This window comes from Cucumis sativus, chromosome 4, assembly GCF_000004075.3.
Source record: "Cucumis sativus cultivar 9930 chromosome 4, Cucumber_9930_V3, whole genome shotgun sequence".
NCBI classification, from domain to species: Eukaryota; Viridiplantae; Streptophyta; class Magnoliopsida; order Cucurbitales; family Cucurbitaceae; genus Cucumis; species Cucumis sativus.
This window is the reverse complement of record NC_026658.2, coordinates 10,772,391-10,781,144: the sequence shown is the minus strand read 5'-3', so window position 1 is coordinate 10,781,144 and position 8,754 is coordinate 10,772,391. Positions and strand designations below refer to the sequence as shown.

At 37.3% G+C, this 8,754-nt stretch overlaps 1 long non-coding RNA gene across 1 annotated transcript; it reads left to right on the top strand.

Annotated features, from left to right (window-relative positions):
* Nucleotides 1-7,071: 7,071 nt before the first annotated feature.
* On the top strand, nucleotides 7,072-8,440 carry LOC116403254. Its single transcript, XR_004215920.1, has 2 exons — nucleotides 7,072-7,232; nucleotides 8,127-8,440. It is a non-coding gene; the product is annotated as an uncharacterized LOC116403254 (long non-coding RNA).
* Nucleotides 8,441-8,754: the final 314 nt, after the last annotated feature.

The window sequence follows — 8,754 nt, the reverse complement described above, 5'->3', positions numbered from 1 at the left end:
TGGGTCGAACAAGTTCGCACAATCACTTGTCGAGGTTGAAAGATTGTGATTGTGACAAGTGGTATTAGAGCTAAATGGGCTAGGTGACAGTTTAGACAGAAAGATGTCGGTTGTGAAATAGTCGGACAAAGACCCATAATGAACGACTGGTTGGACTCGAAGAGCAGATGCTCTACCTGGTGGAGTTTTTGATTCCATTCGTTTCTTAGAAAAACAACATGAGGAAGTTGCCAAGAAAGTCGATGTTGTTGATGCGGTGTCCCATCGTCTGGACGAATTATCCATACAAGAATTGCTGACTAGAGTTGACACTCTAGAGCCACAAATTGTGAGAACTGGAAACGTCACCTACGGACGTGGAGACAGTTCATCAGGCTCTACTGTCCATATGGAAGAACGAGTTATTGAGATAGATAACTCCCAAAAGAATATGTTGGAAATGATAAACGACATGATGAAGGATTTTTTGTTACCCTCGATGTTGTTAGAAAAAAAAATCACAGAGGTGAATATGAAGGTGAACCTTATGATGCTAGCGTTGGCAAACTAGACTCCGGCTTGAGGATCAATCCCTGTTGGTAGAATAAAATTATTTGAACCCAAGCCCTTCTGTGGGGCAAGAGATGCAAAGACATTAGAAAATTTCATCTTTGATGTCGAGCAGTATTTTAAGGCCACAAGTACGATTATTGAAGAGGCCAAAGTGACGTTGGTGACTATGTATCTATCTGAAGATGCAAAATTATGGTGGAGGTCCTAGTATGTTGACATCCAGGAAGGGCGTTGCACAATAGATTCGTGGTATGCGCTAAAGACAGAACTCTGTTTGCAGTTCTTCCTCGAGAATGTCAAAATCTTGACTCAACGCAAACTGCACGAAATGAAGCACACCAGCAACATTCAGGACTATGTGAAACAATTTGCGTGGCTGATGCTAGATATTTGCGATATGTCAGAAAAAGATAAAGTTTTCTGTTTTGTCGAAGGTTTGAAGTTGTGGGCTAAGACCAAGCTATATGAACAAAGGGTCCAAGACCTCACGTCGACATACACAACGGCTGAATGGTTATTTGACTTATTTAGGGACTCTCAAGATGTGAGACGCCATCAAAGTTCCTCCTCTAAGGGAAACAGAAACAAACGCCCAAGTTCCTCCAAATCTGCCAGGGAGTGAGGGACAAACGTCACAACGGAGACCATAAGCCCTTTCAAGCAAATACAGGAAGCACCTAGCGAGGACCTAACAACAATGAGAACACAACCAGTCATCCTCTCAGTTGTTTCATATGTAAAGGGTCCCATCTTGCTAGGGAGTGTCCCAACCAAACCACCTTCAATGCTTTTCAAGCCACGTTAGCCTTAGATTTAGATGATAGATTGAGTCAAACTGAAGGAGAAATTTGCCAGATAGAAGAAGGCAAAAATCCTAGAATGGGGGCCTTGAAATTTTTGTCGTCTCCCAGAAGATGGTAGGGGAGACTAGTGGGTCGACAAAGAGGGGTCTAATGTATGTGGACTGTTGGGTTAACTAGAAACCATTCAAGAAAACTATGGTGGATTCTAGTGCAACCACAATTTCATAATAGAGGTAGAAGCTAGATGGCTGAATTTTCGTTGGGAGAAAGACACAAAGAAAAAATAAAGCTCAAAAATTCGGGTGCCTTGCCTATTATCGTGCTAGTAAAACGAACGATGATAAGGTTGGGAGCATGGATTGGCCCCATAGACTTGGTGGCCATTAAAATGGATGACTTTGATGTAGTACCGAGAATGGAATTTCTACTCGAACATCAGGTTATTCCAATGTTGTTAGTCAAATGTTTAGTGATTAATGGATCTACGTCCACCATTATACATACAAACATTCGTCAGCCTAACGGGGTAAATATGATTCCGACCATGCAACTGAAGAAAGGCCTTGCTCAAGGTGAGCGAACGTTTATGACTATTTCACTTGGGTCATTAGAAAATCCAGGGGAGACAGTCCCCAAAGACATTATGTGTGTCTTGGTACATGGATGTGATGCCTAAATCTCTGCCTCCGTGAAGAATGATTGATCATGAGATAGAATTACTATCGGAGCAAAACCGCTTGCGACGAATGTTTATCGTATAGCACCACCGGTGTTGGTTGAACTATTGAATGCAAGATTTATTAGACTTGCAAAAGCTCCGTATGGAGCCCAGACTTTTTCCATGGGAGTTTGCGGTTGTGCATCGACTACCGTGCTCTAAACAAGATCACAGTTCGCAATAGATACATGTTTCCCTAATCACTATCTTGTTTGACCGCCTACATGAGGAGAAGTATTTTTTGAAGCTAGACCTGCGATCGAATTATTATCCAGTGAGAATTGCTGAAGGAGATGAGCCTAAAACGACCTGTGTGTCATGAGGTATGGGGCGTTCAAATTTCTTGTTATGCCATTTGGTCTTACCAATGCGCTTGAAACCTTTTGTAAGTTGATGAACCAGGTCTTCCACGAATACCTTGACAAGCTTTTCGTGATCTATCTTGACTATACAGTGGTCTATAACTCCAGGATGGAAGAGCACAAGGACCACTTCCAAAGAATTTTCCAGAAACTAAAGGAGAACCAATTGTATGTCAAGAGGGAAAAATGTTTATTTGCGCAAGAACAAATAAATTTCCTGGATCATGTAATTGAGTGTGGGCAAATTGGTATGATGGTGGGGAAGATTGTTGCGATACGTGATTAGGTAGTACCAAGGCCAGTCACCGACTTGCATTCATTTCTCGGATTAGCTAACTATTACAGACGATTTGTGGAAGGATTCTCCGTAAGAGCAAGCCCGCTGACTGAGTTATTGAAAAAGCACAGCCAATGGGGTTGGACTCCTGAATGTCAGGTTGCCTTCGATGAGTTGAAGCAAGCTATGATCGAGGGACCAGTTCTTAAGATCGTCGATATGACCCAACTGTTTAAAATCGAGATCGATGCGTCTAATTTTGAGTTGGGTCGTGTTCTCCTGTTGAATGGACATCCCATCGCATATGAAAGTCGAAAGCTTAATGCCGTAGAGAGGAGATACACGGTGTCTAAAAAGGAAATACTTGCTGTGGTATATTGTCTGAGAGCCTGGAGACAATATTTACTAGGGTCTACTTTGTTGTGAAGACAGACAATAGTGCTACTTACCACTTTTTTACCTGGACGAAATTGACTTCAAAAGAAGCAAGGTGACAAGGATTCCTAGTTGAGTTTGATTTTGAATTTGAACATATGAAAGGGGTGAGCAATCAGGCAACCTATACACTTAGTTGGAGAAATGAACATGTGACTCTGTGCATGTTTGCTCATCTTCACGCAAGTCAGATTGATGGCTTAATGTATAATGTTTTGAGAGAATTCCTGCAGAAAGATTATGCCGCTTAGAATGTCATGAGTTTAGCTAAGGCGTGTAAGACATGACAATTTTGGGTTGAAGATGGCCTGCTAGTAACAAGGGGAAAGCGACTGTATGTCCCTAGAGGAGTGGACCTAAGGAAGAAATTGCTATGTTATGACATTCTGTAGGCTAGCCACCCCGGATGGCAAAGAACATACGCCTTACAGAAGAAGGGCTATTTTTGGCCCAATATAAGGGACGACGTCATGCAATATACGAAGACATGTCTCATCTGTCAACAAGATAAAATTGAGAAAGCAAAAGTTGCTTGGCTTCTTGAACCTCTGCCAGTTCCAACAAGATTGTGGGAAAGTATTTTTATGGACTTCATCACACATCTCCCTAAAGTAGGTGATCATGAGACCATCCTGGACGCTGAAGATCAAAGAGTCCAAGGTTCACTTGTCGACAGAGATGTCAACTGTTTAAGTGGAGGAGAATATAACGAGCATACTTCTGTAGGGCGATGTTTGCCTATGGTTGTATACCCAAATACCCCCAATTTATCTTATTTTTATGTTTAGTTTTGCTAGTTGCTTTCTTTTTTAGGTAATAAATCTTGGTGTGAAGTTTCGACATTTTTCATATGCAAGCCTACTAGAGTTGAAAAAGTCCAGAATGAACATGAGAGACATAGTAGTTGAATCCCCACCCAAGTCTTGTCACACTCTTTGCAATCTAAGCTTTTTATTGCATTTCATAGTCTTTAATGCTTGTTTTAACAATGATTTCAATGCAATTATTTCTCTATCACGTTTTATAAAATATTTTCTAAAAAACGTGACGGGAGGTTGAATCGTACCGTGAGTTTGTTCGCGATTTTTGGATTTTGATCGGCTGACTTGTTGACTGGGTCGAACAAGTGCCGCACAATCGCTTGTCCCGAGGTTAAAAGATTGCGATTGTGACACCCTGCTACATCGTAGAGTTAAGGTTGGAAAGGAAGACGTTGGGAGTATTCAGTATCCCTTACCACAATATAGTAAAGTCAAACTTGTTGCTTCCCGCCCTGAGTTGCTTTGCTAGAAATATTTGCTTAGAAAAGTACTTTATAAGATTGTTTTATATATGTTGCATACTTGTTTCAGTAAGCATGTTCTATTTTAAAGCTTACTTACAGGGCTTTATAGCTCATGCTTTCAATGTTCATTTACCTTATAGGTAGATATCGTGGTTTTGACGCCTGTTAAAGCTCCACCTAATCTGCTACAAGTGATATGATTTTGTACAACTTATTCCATGCATGCATGATAATTTGTAACTAAACTAATAGAAGATTTGGTTGTAGTTGTCTGTAATACATGTTTAAAGTCATAAAGGATTTTAGATAAGAGTTGCACGTTAAGAAGGGTTGATAGACATTGTTAGAAGAAGAATGATGTGGGTTGGCTTCACGCCACACCTCGGGTCTAGTGAGGAGGTGCTCCAGGATTGGGTGTGACAACTTGAGTCGCTATATAATTACGCCATTGAGTGTCAACCTAACAAGGGCAAGGGAACTCAAAAGTGGTCTGACTCGATGATATTACTACAATAAAAACTACCTACTACAACAGTTGTATACATCCTAAATTAAAAGGAGGAAATAAAAAACTGTCACAAAAAGTCAAAACTCACGTGTTTTACAGGAAAAAATGGAATTTTTCTAATTCGAAGAATTTATGTGATGTAATAAGAATAAGGCTATAGTTAGTTAAAATATAATACAACTCTAGTTAATAAAACAGTTAAGCTGTAATTAGTTGAAACAATTAAATACTTAACTGTTTCATAAATAGTTACCTGTAACTACTTACAAATCCTCAATAAATACTCCATCTCTTAGCCATTATTGGCAGAGAATTCATTTGAGAAATTAGTTCTACTTTGATTTACATCAAGTGGTATCAGAGCAGCCCCGATCCTTGGATGGATGGCTGGCCAGAGAGGAGCAATCCCTTCTGCGGGGAATAACTAGCAAGAAGAGGTGGAGGAGATCACCACCCTTTCTCCAAGGACATCCACAGTACGCTTGCTGGCCGTCGAAGACTCCTTGGGAGATTTACACAATAAGATGAATAGAGTAATGGACAACTTGGACTCTCTAACTCAAAGGATGGATGGACTGCCGGCACCGACAAGGATTGAAGACTATGACCGAAATGGAGAAAACAAAGGAGGCCTGCTAGCGTGAAGGAACTTTAGAAACTTGCCCAATGAAAGAAACGATCAAAGGAGGAGGCCGATGGACATTCCACTACAATATGCCGATGATGACAGTCAAGAAGGAAGTTTTGGAGCTCAAAAAGAAGGAGACCAGTCCAAGATTATCAAGAACCTCTTCCAAGATACCAAGATTATTACCAAGAACTTCAATCATGATGAATGGCAAGAATGTACAGTAAATGATCATAACGAAAGGTTTTGGTCACATGCTGATGGTAGGAGAAAAAAAACCAGTCGTTGGTATAAACAAGTAAATCAATTGTACTTCCATAAACAATGCTGGAATTCTTATTCAAGTGGTTTGGAAGAAGAATTTTAACATTCAAATTTTGGCCATGCTCGATTTTCTTAAAGAATCTATCATCATCCAAATTGGAAAAGTGATTCTAGTGACTTCGATGATGTTTCTAAAACAGTTTGGGACAAAATAAGAAAGGGACAATATCAAAAAATGGCCCAACGATCCAATCAAACTAATTTTCCAAGAAATCATCTTTCATTGGAGATAAAGATTCAACGTGTAGATCAACCATCAATCTATTTGCTAGAGTCCAAGAACAGATTGGTTTCATATACAAAAGAGAAGACAGAGAAATCACGGTTGGAAAATTGTCAAATAGAAAATCATGAAGATAAAATTGAAGAACAATAATTTGAAAATGTTGACTTGGAAGTGGTCACAGGTGAAGAAAAATTCAACAAAGAAGTTGAAAAAGAAGTATCAAACACCGAGCAAAAGATCAACGACACATTGGTTGCGGTGAAAATGAATCTTTAAACCGTCGAAGAACTTGAAGCGAATAATAAAGAAAATGTGATTCTGAAAGGATTTTCTTCAAAAGTTAATTATTTTGAAATTGATTCTTTGAAGACGGGTTTAAATGAGATTGAAGGGAACATCTTTTTGGGTTTATGGCCGATGGAGAGATTTATCTTTTAGTGGCCATATTTGATTTTTTGTCTTGATTTTATCCCTTCGATCACAATATTTTTGTCCAAAATGTAGGAGGTTGGTTTGGTTATACTCCACTAACCGGATGGATTTCAACTTTCATGACAAACTCGGGATGAGTTTGATGCTAGGAGGTGGAATGATGTAATAAGAATAAGGCTATCGTTAGTTAAAATAAAAGACAACTCTAGTTAATAAAATAGTTAAGCTATAATTAGTTGAAACAATTGAATACTTAACTGTTTCATAAACAGTTACTTGTAACTACTTACAAATCCTCAATAAATACTCCATCTCTTAGCCATTATTGGCAGAGAATTCATTTGAGAAATTAGTTCTATTTTGATTTACATCATTATGACAGCATAAATCTATTACAATTTTTAAATGTCATTAAATATAAATAATAAAAAATATTTTTTATTAAAATATTATTTTTCCTCCTTAATTTTCCTCCAACTTTTCATTAAAAATTATTAAAATATAAATTTACTTTTATTTCCCCTTTCTTCATTATCATACTCACGATAGAACCCCAAAAAACCCAACCCCAACTCCATTCTTCTGCATCTCTACTACCTTTCTTCTCAGTGACGGAGACCTACGGCAACGTCAAGTCTAAACATTTCGAAGGCAGCGAACCACACTCATTTTCTCCTCGAAGGTGACCCACACTCATTTTAAAGGTTTTAAAGACAAGTTAGTGTTTAATACCTTCACTTTTGTGTCTTTCTCTTTTCTGAGTTTAATCAGTAGGGTGTAAGAAATTGAACAAAACTCACTATTCCATTTGATGGTAATGATTTTGTGCAATGTGTTCCCCATTTAATTTTCAATGATTGCAAAAAACCCATTATTTTGAATTGGTTAAAGCATTTGTTAACTCCATAAGATGAATTGATTTAGAGGTATAGGGAAGGAGAATGGCAAAGTACGCAGAGTAGTGGTATTCAACCAAAGTTTTCATTTTCACTCCCATTTTCTTCTCATTTCTCTTCAAATGCTTTCATTTTATCCACAATATTTGGGTATTCAATCAAAGTTTTCATTATTTCTATTGTTTGTATTTGTATAGTAATATAGTAATATGTGGTTGTGACATTGTTTTTTTTTTTTTTTCTTATTTCTTTTATATTAGTCTGTTTTACAACAAGCTAATTTTAAAGGTGCCAATGGAATATTGATGTAAATTTTAGCCAACAAAGATTTCACCAGTTTGGTGTCTCATTTTTTTCCCATTTGATGATGGAATCGATACAAATTTCTTCACTGCTTTGCTTATTGAAATTCTTTTCTTTGATGGTTTTTGTGATATATTGATGGTTCTTTGTCTGAAAAACATCTCTCATAGTTTTATTTTTATAGGAGATACGTGTTTGTTTTGTCTACCATCCTATTCAATATTGTTGTTTACGATCATTTTTCTAATGTGAATCTACATATTTTTTTCATGGTTGGCTATGTGATGAAGCATTTTGGTAGCTTACAATGTGTTCGATGAAATGCATCAATGAAGCAGTTGGTTGATTTTTAATTGATTTTTGTTCTTTCGAATTAGGCAATCAAGGTCAAGAGAGATTTGTGGCTATGGGCTGAAGCTTTGAGAAAAAAAGAATGAAAAATGAAATGTGAGATTTTAAACTTTGATAATGTGTATGGTCTTTTTGTTTATGCCTACATTTTCCAAGTGAATTTGAGAACTTTTGATTTTTCTATTGAATTGTATTGTAATTGCATAATAGTCATAGCATAAACAAACTATATATATAAACTTGAACACAAGTACTTGTTATCTAACTCATTACTAAATTGTTGTAATTTGGTTACTCTTGATTTATTAATGATTGAAGATGAAAAAGAGTTATAAATGTTTTCACTCTGAGCAAGAAATAAATTATTTATGTTGCTAATGAACTTATCTTGATTTATTGGAAGCTCTGATAAACCATCAATTTAAGCAATTGTTTTGGCCTTGTTATAGTTGTGAGTTATATTTCTTTTTATTGGTGTTGTGAGTCAGTATGCAATAATGGTCCTACTTCTCTTAGGCAGAGAGAAGTCTGATATTTGTGAGGTAAGACATTTGCTATTAAACCTAAATGTATCATAGAAAGAGCCAAAGAAGAGTGAGTTTGAAGGGTTGTCTCTAAGAAATTGATGTAAAAATGAAGCTTCAGAGCTTGAAT